This window comes from Thunnus thynnus, chromosome 4 (assembly GCF_963924715.1).
Source record: "Thunnus thynnus chromosome 4, fThuThy2.1, whole genome shotgun sequence".
NCBI classification, from domain to species: Eukaryota; Metazoa; Chordata; class Actinopteri; order Scombriformes; family Scombridae; genus Thunnus; species Thunnus thynnus.
The window spans coordinates 25,680,554-25,697,138 of NC_089520.1; the positions used below are offsets into that span (position 1 = coordinate 25,680,554).

The 16,585-nt window shown below is 38.7% G+C and overlaps 1 long non-coding RNA gene across 1 annotated transcript; it reads right to left on the bottom strand.

Moving 5' to 3' along the window:
* Window positions 1-13,272: 13,272 nt before the first annotated feature.
* Window positions 13,273-16,571, bottom strand: LOC137181847 (uncharacterized). The gene is made up of 4 exons (XR_010928193.1): window positions 16,416-16,571; window positions 15,895-16,196; window positions 15,527-15,659; window positions 13,273-15,002 (listed from the first exon to the last, which is right to left on the bottom strand). It is a non-coding gene; the product is annotated as an uncharacterized lncRNA (long non-coding RNA).
* Window positions 16,572-16,585: the final 14 nt, after the last annotated feature.

Sequence of the window (16,585 nt, forward strand, 5' to 3'; positions counted from 1 at the left end):
GATTAAACTGCCCCCCTATCAGTATAATTACACTTATAGACATGTACATACACTATACTGCATTTGATATCAATATTGAACAAGAAAATGTGAGTGAAAAGGCTTTAAACTCTTGGATAATGTTAGCTGGTTAGCTAGCAAGCACTGTTAATTATTTAACATTAAGTGACGAATGCTCACAAACATGTGGCTATTGTTTTTACTTAGCATTACACTATTTAGCTCATGACTCTTGTTTAAAAAAAAAGTATCTTCTTATGTCCATTCTCAGTTTTGGAACATGCCCCTCAAGTTGAATGGACACAATATCCATGATATTCACCAACACTCCCTTCTTATGTTATTTTTGCAATTTTTTAAGCTGTAATCTCTGCTGTCAACACAGTTAGGCCCTCTCATCCTGCTGTTCTTCCAGCCATCAACTAGTTACAGCCATTCCACTCATCTCTCTTCTGTTAAGCTGGTAAAGTTTAAACTGCGTTGGTCTAAGTCCTGTGGGAAATTGTGTTTTTTAAAGGCCGCCAAAAACAGAAATGTTAAATAAACTGTTTCTAAATAAATAAAATATGATATTAGATTTTTTTTTAAAAAGTTACCAACATATTTTCTCAACATATGCAGTGAACCACACGACATATTGAAGACATTTAGCTGTTTTCCAAAGCTAGATTCGTAGCTATTACTTTATTATTATTTGCGTTATTACAAACGTCAATGTGATTTTGAATGAGGTTTGCTTATTTTGGAACAGAACCTGAACTGAATTCAGGAAATGTAACCTTTTCTTTGGTCTATTTTGGCTTTTCCTCCTTCCTCTTGTATAGGAACTATACTCTCTCTCCCTCTCACTGTCTCTCACTCATACACACACACACACGCACACACACATACACACACAAACATCTTGTGGTCATGTAGTGACTAACCCGGGGGATGAGAAGAGGTTTCACGCTGACAGGATGTCAGTGCTCAGTGGGAGACGGCTAACTAGTGGGAGCATCAAAGAACGGCTAAATCAGCTCCCTTCCACCGCAGCACAGTCACCGCATTCCTCCAAGGTGCAGATATGAAAGGGAGTATGAGCTTTGTAGACTCAACTGAGAAAAAAAAAGGCACAATCTAAGATAAATCTTGAGTGTCTGAGAGGCATGTTAGTTATATCCTGCATTTCATTCAGTTTTATTTCTGAAAAAAACTTAGACAGCCCTTTATACATTTTGCAAAACATACATGTATCTCTACTTAACAATGCTCTACAGCTGTCTTCACTTTGTACTTCACTGTTGGCTCTTTTCATTACTTTGGCAGCAGTAACACAGTAACCACCATCTTAAAAAAAAAACACAAAAATCTCATATACCACTCAACACACACACTGAGGGGCCGTATGCGTGTGTGCTTCCACCAATGTGAAGCGGTAAAAGTTGTTGCAGAGAGGAAAAGGAATATAATGAGACATTTATTTGGTGACAGTTGCACTCACTGTGCCTCTGTTTCACACTCATATAAAGAGATGCCATAAATGACAAAATGGAAGTCGTGAACATGAACAATACTTTCATTTTAGAGGCAATAACTCTCAGAACGGGCTCTCCATGGGGTGAGTATATGTTGGGGTTTATGTTTTAAATGAATTTGGTTAAATGTTTACTCTTTGTCACATAAGTTTGCACTCATACTGACAAGTAGTGGCTCACTTTTACAACTCTCCCTCCCTTCTTTCACACATTCAAAACACCAGAGTAACTGTAGGCGAGTAAACATTGACTTTATTCCTTCCAAAGTGGGTTTTTCCCTTCTGCGCTTCATAGCCTCACTATTGTGTTCTCGCCATTCTCATTCATCCCAAACTACCCCCTCCCTATTGCCCCACAAGTCTTATGACTCTGTGTAACCCTCTCCTCCTCCACAAACTCTCCCCTGCCAAGTCCGTCACACACCCAAACAGGACCTGCTTTGACTGCCACTTAATTACACACCGTTTTACTCCACAGTTTACCAGTCAAAAGGAGGGGGCCAGCTGGGGGTATGTGGAAGGGTGGGGGTTTGGGGCTGGAGGTACGGGGGCCCCAGTATCCTCTCCATCAATGTCGGCGGCCCCCACAAAGGCCCTCATGACAGGGGATGAGTAGTTATAATGCCGTGGCCGTGCCTGCCGCTCAAAGTCACCCCATTCCTAATTGCCCTCAGAGATGGCAGATAATGGAGGGGCTTTGAAGTGAAAATGGCCCCTAATGAGCAAGAGAGAGAGAGAGAGAAAGCAGGGAGAGAGAGGAGGATGGCTATGTGCGAGGATTGGATGTATGAACGAGAGAGAATGTGAGAGAAATGTATATGAGAGCCGCTGTCTTCCTCAGTTTCTCCCACTGTGCTCACAGGAGCGCAGAGGAGTCCGAGACGGGAGTCTGAGACGGACACTCAGTGGGGGTCTGCTTCATCCATCTCCCTGCCTCGCCTCCTACTCACCCTTCTGTCTCCAGCGTAACCTCCAGGCACCTGTCTCCCCCCTTTGGGTCTGTTTGGAAGCTCCTCTCTCCATCTTTTCTCTCCTTACATCATATTCTCCCTCCTTTCATCCTCTTTTGTCATCTGTCTGTCTACCCATTGCTCCCTTTGTTCCCATCCCTCCCTCTTTCTCTGTGTTTCTAAGGAAGAAAGTTGGATGGACAAATTGACAATGGCACCGCCACTCGGTCTGGCGTCAGGGTCTTCCCATACCAGCAACATGCCTGGGATTCTTTGCACTGTCTTGCATACTTTCACATGACGCCAAGGAGACTTGAATGATTAACATACAAAGCATTTTTCCTTTTTACTGCATGCTCCTTTTGTCATGCTCTTTGTTACTGTCTCTTGATTACATTTTCTTTGTTATTGTGATGAAGCTCTCTCACCCTTTTCCTCTCACTTTGTCAGGCAGGCTATAAAGTCAATTTACTCCCCAGACTAAGAGTGAAAGAATAAAAGTAAATCAGAGCTGGACAAGATGCATTTAATAATAATGGTAACTGTACAAAACTGACAATCAAAAAATTCTATGATAAATATGTAACCTAAAAAACAATAATAAGTATCCAAACTAAACATGAAAATAAGATCTCATGGTTGCTTGTTGAAATATACAGTATATAAAACCTGGTCACTTATTTTCTTTCTGATTTACTCAATAAAGAAAAATGCAAATGATATTGACTTTCAGTCCCTTAAAAATCCTTAAGAATAATTTACAATGAATATATTTCTTTTTTTTTTTTTTTTTTTCACTATTATATCTATGCATGGCCCAGTGTGGGCATGATAGGGTGAGTATAGGGCTGATTATTGATATTTTTTACGTGAAAAATGACCAAAAAAATTAATTATTAAAATATTTGCTGATAGATTTTTTTTAGAATTATTCACCATTTTCACCTTGCTCACGATGGTAATTAAAAAATTATTTCCGTTTTTTACACAGCTTCCATAACACTTAATTCTCACATTATCTTTAGTGTTTAAAGGTTTTGGTGTGAGAAATATCACTGCTAATATCTTGCATGTTTAATAGCTTTATTGTTTACACACTATTGTTGTTCTGATTTAGATCCTGTTGCTATTTGCTGCAGCAGCAACCCGCTTTGCCCACTGGGACTGAAATTACATCTCATCTTATATAAACTTGTATCAATCCAAGTCAACTAAAGCAATTTTCCAGTATTTGAATAAAAAGAAAATTAAACTTAAAGCCATGACACCGCACAATTCCAGCGGCCTGTGTCACGACCCTTCCTTGTTACACCATAAAGCACAAGCCGCTCAGCTGAAGAAACGGCCAGTTAACTGTAATCTGCTGTTATCAGGCCCCATCAGCCATTGTGATACTCCCTTTAGCCTTTGTCTCCTACTTGAACAATTTGTGTTTTTGGTATGGCCTGCCATTTCAAAGGAGAGCCCTCTCTTCTCGACAAAGACCAGAGCCAGCAGGCTGTTCTGAATGACAATACTTAATAGGAATCAGTTGGTATTTACTGCTGGAGAGGTGGAGTGCATTAAACCAAGAGACTGATTGTTGTTGTGTTTGCCTTTACTAATTGGCTGGAAGGCAGTAAGCTGCTGATACAATTCAGAGGGAAAACAGTGATCAGAGGAGGAGACCGGGGGCGGGGGTGGGGGGGGTGGGGGGGAGGACAGGAGGAGTGGAAACTGCAGATTAAAAAAATACATGGTTGGTTGGCATTCTGAGAGCTGATGAGAACATTAAGATTATAAGGACATACCACACAGCGACATGTGGTCGAACCTTGTTTATTTAAAACTAAATTATATTGTGTGCACTGCTGATTGAGGTCGTGACCTACTTTATTTTATCTTTGTGTACAATCTTAACACATTTTAACCACCAAAGTGATGAATGATTAAAAGCTGGTTCATTTTATGACCATCCACCATCCAGTGGGGTCCCTCGTCCTTCACAGAAACCTCAGAGATCGTCACTCTGAAATACGAAGGAGTAGAAACAAGGACCAGAGAGTCCTGGTTCCGTCTAACCATGGGTACTTGTCTACTTAGTAATCAGGACAAGCTGTGGGGAGACTTGGCCCAAACTCTCAACCGCAATTTCTTCCTCCGCAGTGGAAGAAGACGAGGAGAAATAACACAGGGGGAAACGGTGAGAGAACGTTTTTGCTGGACGAGCAGAAAAGTAGCCATCCCTGTGATGTGCTGTGAACGAAGGCAAGCCACAGGTCTAAAAGGGACGTACTGTATATTTGTATGTGTGTGGGCACACGTGTGCACGTTGGTGTGTGTCGCAAATGGACCAAAGGCATGCATCAGTTCATTTTTTGCTGACAAGAGCTGCCCAGAAAACAGAGACGCTACTCATCAACTTTTAGGTCAGAGGAAGCCCAAATTGAGTGTGTGACATACAGCCGAGAGAGAGACTGGAGAAGGAGAGACGGGTGGGGGCTGGGGTGGTGGTGGGGGGGGGGGACTCGAAATCAATGCGAAAGCCAAAAAGTTGGGCCCTCAAATGGTCATGGTTGAAACCAGTATTCACAGTGAATTTCCGGCCGCAGTGCCATGCCTAAGTCCCCTTGAATATTTTCTGGTTCAGGGGTTGCCGCATTTCAAAGCCTGCTCTCTGCCCACGTCTGTGATTCAGCCTTGTTAAGGGGCCTATATTCCAGCAGGGAAACACATAGAAAATCTTAAGCAAAATTAGAAGTGACTATCAATCACATAGAGTTCTCAGTCTTCCATCAGGGTGTGGTGTGGACCTGGATGTTCGACAGTCTAACCTTCTGACACTGAGTGGGCTGATATTTGAGCACGAGTGTGTTTTTGCAGTAGAAGGTTAAATTTATAGTGAGACTGGGAAATTCTATAAACTCTTAAAGCCAAGAGCTACGATGCTCAGTTCAACAGTGAGTAGGCCTTTGTCTGCCGTGAAGATGCTTCAGTGGAAATGCACAATCACCCACTGTCAAATGAAAAACACCCAAATCAAATGAATATGATGTGAGTCAAAGCTTTTTAATGAAGAAGATGCTTTTTGAGTTAAATCTGAAAGTATTCCAAAATCAGATATTGACAATATGCTACAGGCAGACAGAACAGCTTGCATCTCCTTTGAACTATTTTTATTTGATTTGTATAAGAGGAAAAGGTATTTTTTAGTTTAATCTGCTGTAAGGCTTTCAGACAGTGACTAACCAGTATCTTGAATATGCACATTGCCATTGTTTATATACACAAACAAAACCATGTGTCTTTTTTGTTTTGTCTTTTGTTTTTTAGATTAGATTTAAAACATTTAAAGGGGCAGAAAACAGCTGTATGTCTGCAGCTCTGGGGGGGGCTTTCTAAAGTTAATAAAGTTAATAACTCATGATGATGTCATCAGTATTTTCTCTGATAATTTTTAACAGAAAACCTCTGTTACAAACTGGAGGTGTGAGATTTTTAAAAATTGTTGTTTAGGAGATAGGATGGATACTAATCAAAGACACCATAGGGTTGCATTATGGGATATGTAGGATCCAGGGCTTTTGGACTTTGATCTATAGGGACTCAAAGTCAGGATATCTCTTCTTCTCCTGCTTTGATTTTGACTGTTCATTTTTTTAATGTGTCATGTGAGTCCCCCAACTATATGGAAGTGCTGGAGAACCCCTTTAAATTTGCATCAATCTCCCCAACTATCTTCAACTATCCATTATTTTCATTATTGATTAATCTAACAGTTTGTTTAATTAATCACTTAATTGTTTAATCTACAAAATATTAGAAAATAGTGTAAAACACCCCAGTTGTCCTTCAAATTGCTTATTGCAGTCCAAATCCCTAAAATAATCAATTTACAAAAATATAAACTAAGAAAACAACCAAAACTCACGATTAAGAAGCTAAAAACAACAAATTTTTGATAAATAACATAATCAACTCATTGATTATATAGCTTGTTTCATCACATATCTCTTTTAACAAATAGTTGTATTAGTCCAAAGGGTTATTTGAAAGTTATTTGAAATTTTGAGGATAAAGGCCATGGCAAGCAAGTGGCATTTAGTGTGTGGGAAGAGTGACCTATCAAATCTCTAGAAAAAAAGATAATGGTCCATTGGCTCAACTCCTGAAGGACATAAAAAGAAAAAATGAAAGCACTCATATGAGGGACCCAAGTATCTGTTTCACATAGTCCCTGTCGCTGTTCACGATGCTCCCCCCCCTCCTCCTCCTCCCTCCGATGAGACATGAAAGAGCGAACCTCATAATAAAATGGAATAAACCATCCTCCAAGGTTGAATTATTGTAATTACGTGTAATTGAGTGTTTGGCGGCAAAACCATTTCCTCCTCAGATCCCGCATGTACTTTTTGAAAATCACGATCACTTTGTTCTTGGCCCCAGCCACCGATTGACCTTCTCCAATTGCAGTCTTTCGTGAACGGCTGTGACATGAGACAGAGTGGGACTCGGGGGGTGGGGGGCTGTTGAGGTGGAGGGGGGAGCTGCATGCTATGTTGTCACAAGATGAGTTACTCTCTACCAGTTCCATATGGTTTCAGTCATCTGTTGGGCTCCCTTCTCTTTCTCCTTTTCTCTTTGCCTATTTATAAATACATGAAGTCTTTTGCGACGTTCTGGCCTTGGCCAGAGCCCGGGGTTAAGAATGGGAGAAACCACCAAGACACAAATTATTTCATGTTTAATTTCAGTGTCTCTGAGGAGGTTGGTTTGTTCTGAGGCATAAGTACGTGCCTGTACAGTAGACATGCCTGAGGATGCATAATAGTGGCCATTGTTTGAGGGTTATGCTGGTCAGCCAACAGTCTCTCAGCAGAAGAGCACAAGTTTAATTGACCTCAACTGGCTGATTGTCGTCCTGGGGAAGTTTGTCTTTTGTACATTATGGGTCAACAAAGATTATAAAAAAAATTACAGACTGTTATATTGGTGGAGAAGAAAATTGCACAATTTTACCTATGCTACCACAATATAACTTACTTAACTTACTTATCCTCTTCGTCCCGGCTTGGACATAAGGCCGCTAATTACCGCAGTATAACTTTCTCACCAAAAAGTAGATTTTCTCAGTGAACCCGTGGACTTGTGCTAACGCCCATAATTCCCCAAGTCATTTCAAGCTCTGGGTTTTCAGCATTACAGCTGTCCAGTGAGGATGAGGCAATGGGGCAACCAGTGACCTGCTCTGTAAATGCTTCCATGGAGCTTTTTTTTCCCCCCTCAAAGACCATTGTGTCAGTGTGAATGTACTCGTCTGTGTCAGTTCTGTCAAGTCATAATTGGGTGACTGTGCAGAGGTTGCTATTCAGTGACACGATGACCACAGTTTGAATCCCCAACAAATGTGTTCAACTTGAGCTCAGAGGGCGAAGCAATATAACTGTCATTACAGTGATGATGAAGCAACATGACTAATTCTGACCTGTGAAACTTGCTGACTTACTATTACACTAAGCCTGTTTATATTTTTGTTAAAACTTAGAAATTTCTATAGTAACAGGATGCAACTTTTAGTCCAGCTAAAGTATTTTTTCCTTAGTTGACAAGAAAATAAAGAGAGAATTTTCATATTGGAAAATATAACTTTTTGCCTTTATTATATGTCACAAACTTGACCCTGTGATGTTGCATACATGATACACTCCAATGGTCACAAAAGATACCAAAGACTGAAAACTGTTGGTGAAATTATCAGTTTCAATCCGTTTGCTGTGATTGTGACAGTTTACATCATACAAGACTTGACATTTATATTACAGTAAGTAGCATTATGCAGGGTTCACCGAAGAGGTAATCATTTGAACCAATAAGAAGTAAAGAGATAATTACATATGTTTGACTTTTGGTGGATGAAGTAAAAACGTTGCTTTGATCTTAAAAATAAAACATTCCATGAGTTATAACTGAGAAATTGTAATTCTAGTATTCATTGTTGATTTGTCAGTGGCTATCATGTGCTCCTCCTTGATTACATGGACTCCAGCTCAAAAGTAAGCTGCGATTGGGAATGTCAGGTTGCCATTTTCATATGATTGGCTGATGAAAGGTATAATTTGCGACTGCCAAGACAGCAACTTCAAAAGCTTCCAATGCCATATTAGGCTGGAATGTGAAAGCTGTCCAGGCAAAAAATGATCCAATTTTCTACTGGCTTTAATTACAAAGAGGATCCCCTTTCATTGGTGGGGCAATTGCTGACCATTTTTGAAGACCATTGTGGAAAATGATCAAGTCAAGCATATCCAGAATGCTTAAATCTGGACTGTCTTAGTGTGGCCATGGCATGATTATATCATATATGAAACTCATATACCTCTGTAAATGTTGCTCGATTCTTTGTAACCTCTCAACTAAAGGTTACAAAGAATCGAGAGACATTTTAGTGCCAAGGGTAAACAATACAAGACACACAATGATAACATTGATGGCCATATTCCAATCACTCAATGTCCAGAGAGTAGTTTCTTTAATAGCCTTTTTGTTTGTGCTTGTGGTGACGGGTAAGACAAAATAAAATAAGTGGGTAAAGGGTAATTTGCCTTGTAACCGTGTCTTTTTAGAAAGTTTCCCCTTCTTGGCTGTCACCACGCCAGCAAAATAAAAGCATAAATTGTGGTTAATCCCTGGAGCAGAGACATTGTGCCTGAAGCCTGTTGGTAATGGGCAATGCCCTTTCTAATCTAAATAAAGTTAAGCGTTTGTAACAGCGACTGCATTATGGAAAATCCAATTTGTGATTGCAACATCTGTACTTAACCTATGGGTAGTTCTTTGTTGGTTCAAGCAGCTAAGCTGCGTGTCTTTTCCATGATTATTTTTCCAGGAAGCTTACATGTACATGACCTTGCATGCAATGCTTATGATTCATATGCAAAAACTGGGACCTGGTTATTATGGTGGTAAAAAAGAATTAACGTCTAAATATTCTCAGACATGCAAACCCATGCACAAAGCATAAAACACAGATACTGCGTGAGCACACGAGAACATCACCCCTTTCTCACAGTCTAACACACACTCACACACACACAAAGGAAACATGTGCAATCATACATATACACAGTATCATCCAGCCTACATTAAAATAATAGCATATTATTTTATATTTGACAACAAATAAATATAATAAATATTTATTGTTCCGGTTAATCAAACCAATATGACATCACAAGCAGATAAAGAAACTTAATAAAACATCTATCCTGGCACCAATTCCAAATATCTTTTCTTCCGAAAAGGCTTCTTCTATTTGTCTTGTTAACGCTAACCAAATTGATAATTCAACGCCTTGGCTGACTCTTCCCTCTCTGCCACTACCTGTCAAATCCTGTCAGAACATCTGTCACGAGGAGAAGGACACGAAGAAAAGGGACCATTCTCACACATTTGGGAGGCATCCAGAGGCTTATTTGTAAGCCTGCAGGGTGTGGCAGGTAAGCTTCCACCTCAAAGGCAACAGCTCCCTCCCATGTAATTGCTCTTCATCAGATCAAGCTGCATGACATTCCTTTCGGACTGTTTCAAGTGACTACTGCCAAAAGACAGAGTTAACTACCATCAAAGGGGACTATCTCCAATCTGGATCAGTGGTGGTTGACTGGATATCGTTGTGTCATTAGCTCAGGTTTCAGACTACACCCCACTAATTAACAATGCAAACAGCAAAGTTAAGGCACTATGTAAGTTCAATAATGCTTGTGTTTATGGTAAAGTAAGGGGCTCAACCAAATAAAATACAACAGGAAAGTGTAAGAGCAATAAATCAGCAACATGCATAAAAAAGCACAAAACAGTGTTATTCACTCTAATAAGTGATGCTCCTATCAGAGCAGGGCGCATTCTATCAATTCAGAGGAAGGATGCATCCTCAGGCAAAACAGCGATAAGGGCCTTTGATAGAATTAAGCCAACGTCAAACAGCCAGTAGATGAGTCCTGTGAAGATAAAGCAGCCCTGACTGACAGGTCTGATAATAGTCCAAACAAAGAGAAAGTGGAGATTAAGGGGTTCCTTTTCAGGCAGTTAAGTGGACTGCCCAGAGGACACTCAAAAACATGGCTCATCTGTCAGGGACGGGGGGAATGGATACTATCACTGACGCTTCATCCAGGGGTAGATAGTATCTAGGAATGCCTATAAAGAAAGCATAGTCTGTTGTATCATAGTTAAGTTTTTAGGGTATCATTATTAGTCTACTTTAGGGACTTGGGAATATTTTTCACGGCGCTGTTTTCTGCCCTCCCAGTGACTCATGAGTCACAAGAACTGACCCACATGTGTGTTTTGTGGTCTGGAGGAATCTGGCATGCAAGGGGTGGAATCATGGCTGGAGTTGAGCAAGAGGGGGAAAAAAATCACTCTTAAAAAAAAATAAAATTAATAACTACAAGCCAGTGCCCACACTCATACACAGAATACTGTATATACTTTATGAAAAAAATATTATATTTTAGGTCACAGATGAGCATGGAAAAAAAGATAAGGTTACCATATCTGATAATTTAGACATATATAAAGTTGTATTTTTTTATCCAGTGTAGTGTCACAGGGTTCAGTGGGATATGGTATCAGAAAAAGCCACATTCTGACAGCCTAAAAGATTAATATTGTATGTTCAAAACATAGTGACTCAGGCCATTTTTATTACAAATGATACTATAGGGTATTGGGTTGACTCACCACAAGATTTCCCAACGTGCAACAGTAAGAACAATCAATTCAGTGTTTCTGAGTATTATTTAACTGATTTGTCTCATTTTACCTTGTTAAATGTACATGTCATGGGCACATAGTGATGGTTATGTCTATAATTACTTATGTTTATTCAAACTAAGAATAACTGTCATAGCGCAACGATCCAAAGTGCTGCCCGGTTTGATTTGAAGCAGTCTACTGCACAACTTGAGGTAAACTGACCTACCACCTATGCAAATATGAGTCACAGGTCAAAACTAATGTCCCACCGTCCAATCAAACTGATTCATAGGTCAGCATTTATGACCTCCCAACCAATTAAACCGCCTTATCAGGATGTTTGCATTTTACATTATTTTTTAAAAACTTGACATTTGATACTGAATTCCAAAATACTAAATTGCAAGCAGAAAAACCAGTGTACAAAGGTCAAAGGCCAGGTAATATTTGTGAACTGACAAAAGAATGAGTGAAGTACAGAAACAGACTTTTAGAACAGTGATTCATAGGGCTACTGTTACCCAAGAGGGTACCCCTGCAGTTGTTGGGGTACGTAAAAAGCTCAACCAATTTACTGAACTCAAAAAAAAAAAGTGATTAGACTTTTTTGAAAAACACATCCATATATTGGTGTTAAAGAGTGAAATAAACAGCCAAAATGATGTAGTCTTGTACAATAACCAAGCTGTCCATCGACCAGAGCTGTAACACATTACAAACATTGCAATTTACAGTGTGTGTAAACTAATGAGCAAGCCAGCAGAGAAATGGAAATAGTTAGCTCAAAGTAAGCTAATGGATAAATGGCTGAAAATGGTTAAAAGTAATGGCTATATGGTTTAAATGATCAAAGTAATGGATAGAAAATATTCATTTAGCTAAAAGTAATGGATAGCTAAAATGAATGAACAAACATTTAAAATAGCTGTTGCTAACAGCTGTTAGCAACAAGTAAAGGATAACTGGTTGTATGTTGGTTATGTGAAAAAATATTGTAAGAAATTCCATTTTTTTATAATTATTAGAGTTAAATAACATCCAGTTTATAATCCATTCATAAGATCATATTTGAGTGGTGAAGGTAAAGGGGTCCCTGGACTCATCTGACAGAGTTGAGCAGTCAGCTACATCAGACCAAAAATGTTGGGAATTTCAGTTTTACAGAGTAAAACAAAGTAAGAAAATTGTTGTTGAAGTATTAGCTCGTCATCATGTTCCTATCATAGCCCAGTATAGTGGGTTACTTGCTTGCAGCAAGCTCAATTAGTGTTTCACCCCGTGAAAAAATGATAAAAGTTAGGAAACTTGGACAGACTGTTCACATCAACACATTAAGTATCATAAAGGCAATCATGCCTTAGATTGTGCACATAACCCTGGTCCTTGAAAAGCTGCTCTCTTTTCACAGTCAAAGCTAAAAGAGTGAATGAAAAAAAGTGACGAGGAGTTAATGCTGAGGCGGCAGAAAGGGAGAGACAGTCACAGCACTCAGCTGTAATACAGTCTGGCACAACACTAACAAAGGAAATGAGCAAACCACACAGCAAATAACAGACTTTTATTCAACACTCTGGGCCCCTATGCTTACATCTGGGTGCCAACCCCAGTCACTTACAAATAAACAGATTTATGAGAAATATTACACACAAATTACTACATTTGTCTAGACAGGACATTTTCTAAGCTTTACTTACATTGGCATGACCAAGTTCAATTTTCATAAATATGTGTATTGGTGTACAGTATGTCAAACATTTATAGCTTCCAAATTTGCACTTAAGAGTAAATGGTATGAATCAGCAAATAAACCAAATGTCCTACAGTGTAAATCTATACATATGAAATGCACTTCCCCTCCAAAAATACAAATTATACTTCCTGCAATGATTGAATGCAATTTCAGGAATTTATTATCTGAAATCCTAGTTTTAGGACACTATGTATTTACCCTAAAATGGCAAATATTTCAATGCTGTGTGAACTTTTATTATAAGTGATCTGCTCTCATTATAATCATAATTATACAATACTGTAAAAGCTACATTCTCATTATCACAAGACAAACTGGCATTGATTTACATTTTTACTTTTAATTGTATTTAATACAGCAGTTGGTTTAAACAGGACCAAAATTTCACCTTAGATATGAACATAAAGGTGAAATTAAAAACAAATGCAGCATGCTACCATACAAGACTTATTATACTGTATATTGCAGCAACTTTCAAAGCAATGTGAGGCATCAAACATGCTGAATTCCATCATTTCCACTGTCATTCACTTCAACATCAAACTGCACAATCAGAAGGAAAATGATCTCATGATAAGTCTCATTCAAGAATACTTGATTTACATCAGTATAAACACAAACCAAACACACTGGATTACTTTTTTAAATGTAAAAACACCTTATGACTCAAATAATAAATAACCATGGGACTGAGTCTATGAGAGAAAACAATGACTTGATCATTATTGTAGCAATTACAGTACAGTACAAAGACTTTTACAAGACATCGGTAATAAGTATAATCAAGTAAAACCTCGAACTAAATTTCTGGCATATATAATGATTTTAACAGGTTTTGATGATTTACAGCAATCACCTACCAGAATGCACATTTGTTTTTATTTCATTCATAATTAGTGTGGTCTTAGCAATATGGATGCCTGAAGCAGACAAAATTGCTGTTGTGTCATAAATATGAACACAGATATATACATGTACATGCTAAAATTACAATAGGCTTAAAACAACACTGACAACTGAACAAGCTAAACGCAATAACATATCCTAGTTCATACATCCTATGAAAAGACCATTGTCATGTGAGATATTTTAATATCACAGCAGGGAAAGCACAGGTGTAACTAATTTGGTGTTCCAGTAACAGAGTCTTGGTATTGTGCATGCTGGCTCACTGGCATGGTTTACAGGGACACCTAAATGGAACAGAGCCATCACTAATGTTATTATTTACACCTGTGCTTTTCCTGCTATGACAAGTCAAAATGCTGGCTATGAAAAAAGACCTACTTGGCATTTCCATCTGGGGAAAAAAAGAAAATGAAGGAGGAAAAAGAAATGAGTGGATGAAATTAATTAATGTGAACAACTGACAAGGTAACATCTGCATATGTTTTTTTACTGAAGTGATAAAGACAACAGTGGCATTTCTCACATATTCTTAATGGCAGAATATGAAATATGTACTAAGTAAAATGTTTTTAGTGTTTAACCACATTTCAACACACAGACAGGTAAAATAATAATAAATTCATTTACTTTCACATTGCAAATTCCAACATTAAAACTGACAAATCATAATACCACTTGTATTTTTGTTGGTCACATTTCACAGGCAGGCACAAGTCACAAACAGGTGCAACAGGTCATCTTCTAACTCCTTCAGTCTTTTAGAGGTGGGTCTTCCACTTGTTTCTTCATCAGCTTAATTTTTAGTGTATAATATTCCTCTTGCAGCTTGAGGACGGCCTCTTGTCTTCTTAGCACAGACATTTCCAAATCCATTCTCTCTTGTAAAGTTGTGCAGTGCACTGAAGGTGTAGAAGTAGAGCAGGGAGAACCCGGTTGATCTCCAGAGGCGGTGAAGACAGTGGAACAAGGAGTACTAAACTGTACTGCGAGTGACTTAGGGATGTTAGTGAAAGCAGTCAGTTTTTGTTCAGGTGGAGAGGCGGCTACATCTGAAGCACATGCTGGAAGCTCAAGATCTGTCAGTTGATGTTTGTCTGCAAATCTTTCACCTACTGTATGGTCGCTTCCATTTTTATCACAGCTGAAATGGCAGAAAAAAAAGTTTATCCCTGCATTTACTGGCAAACATTTTAACCTCAACACATCAAGGTTTGTCCACCCAAATTACAAAAGCACATTTTATAAAGTACCTCTAGTGGTATCTAGCCTTGTTGAAAATGTTTATTAAATTGACCCAGGTTTTTAGATTTACACCTCTGATTTCTGCCTCTGTTTCTATGGTGAATGGATTTTGTTTGTACTGCTCACAGCTTTGAAAAACAGCTTTCCAGTGACCTTGTTACTCTGATATTCCACAGATTTCATGGTGAACAGTTTTCATGGGGATTTTTTTTATACGGAGGAAATTTCCACTGAACACTGTTGAAATAAATTTCTAACCATGACAGTGACTGAGAGTAAGAAAATACTGCATGCTTTTTGCCATTGATGCGATAGGCAGCCTGCTTCAGCATGACAGTTACATAATTCCAATAAATCACTGCATACAATTAAATTCTATTTTTAGGCACATGAAAGAAGCTGACAAGTCAAAAACTGTATTACCTGTTTTGTTGATTTTCCATCAACTGTAAGGTTGGAGAGTCTTCTCTGTCCTGTTGCAGTATGTCTGACAGGTTCATCACAGAAATCACTAGTTTGGTCACAGTACTGAGCTGTTCAAGGGACAGGCCCTCACCTGTGGATAAAAAAATCATGTTATGCCATATATCTTATGAGTATAATCAATTTAACATGCATACAGTAAGACATGGATTTTCCTTCTTTCAAGTTCCTCACTCAAACTTCTTCTACAGCCAAATGCACATATCTACCCTGAAGGTCTTGGCTTATTTCACCAGGTTTAAATTTGTAGATTTAATTATACTAATTATAAAACATTTTATTGCCAAGAAGTGGCAGATTTTCCTCACCTGCACTTGCTTGCCTTTTCTGTCGTTTGATCTCTTCCCTTGACTTTGCAAGCAGGTTTTCCCACTTTTTGTTACAGTCAGAGACTGTGCGCTGAATCTGTGGAAAGGCATTATTAATGGCTTGGGCTATCTCCTCCCAGGCTTGTCTTTTATCTTGTATTGATACTCCAGTGCTGCACTTTCCTCTGATTATGTCTTTCCTCTCCTGCATCAGCTGAGCAAGAAGAAGACACTCCTGGTCTGTCCAGTTTGGTCTCCGCTTCCTGCTGGACATCCCTTCAATAATTTGTAGGGGCATTTTTCTGAGAAAGAGAGAGAGAGAGACACAGATTGATTATCTGTTTGTACAATTGGTCCTTATCACAGCCTTATAAAACAAGAATACAGTGCAGAACATTAAGCATGTTAATTGTGCTATTCAACATAATCATCTAACTATCAGGTGAAGCCTTCCACTTAAGTCTCTTTAAACTTAAGTTATCACATTTAAGAGATTTTTTAATTTTCAAGATTTTCGCTACCTGGAACTGAATCAAGACGAAGGGTATCTTGATAACAGGTCAGACGCGTGCAGGGTGTAAATATTATGAGTTAGAAAACACGCTATGATAAATAAATACAGTTTAAATCTTAAGGTGAAACGTAAGGCTTTCTTCTTCGTCTCAGGGAAAATCCACCGTGTCGCAGGACA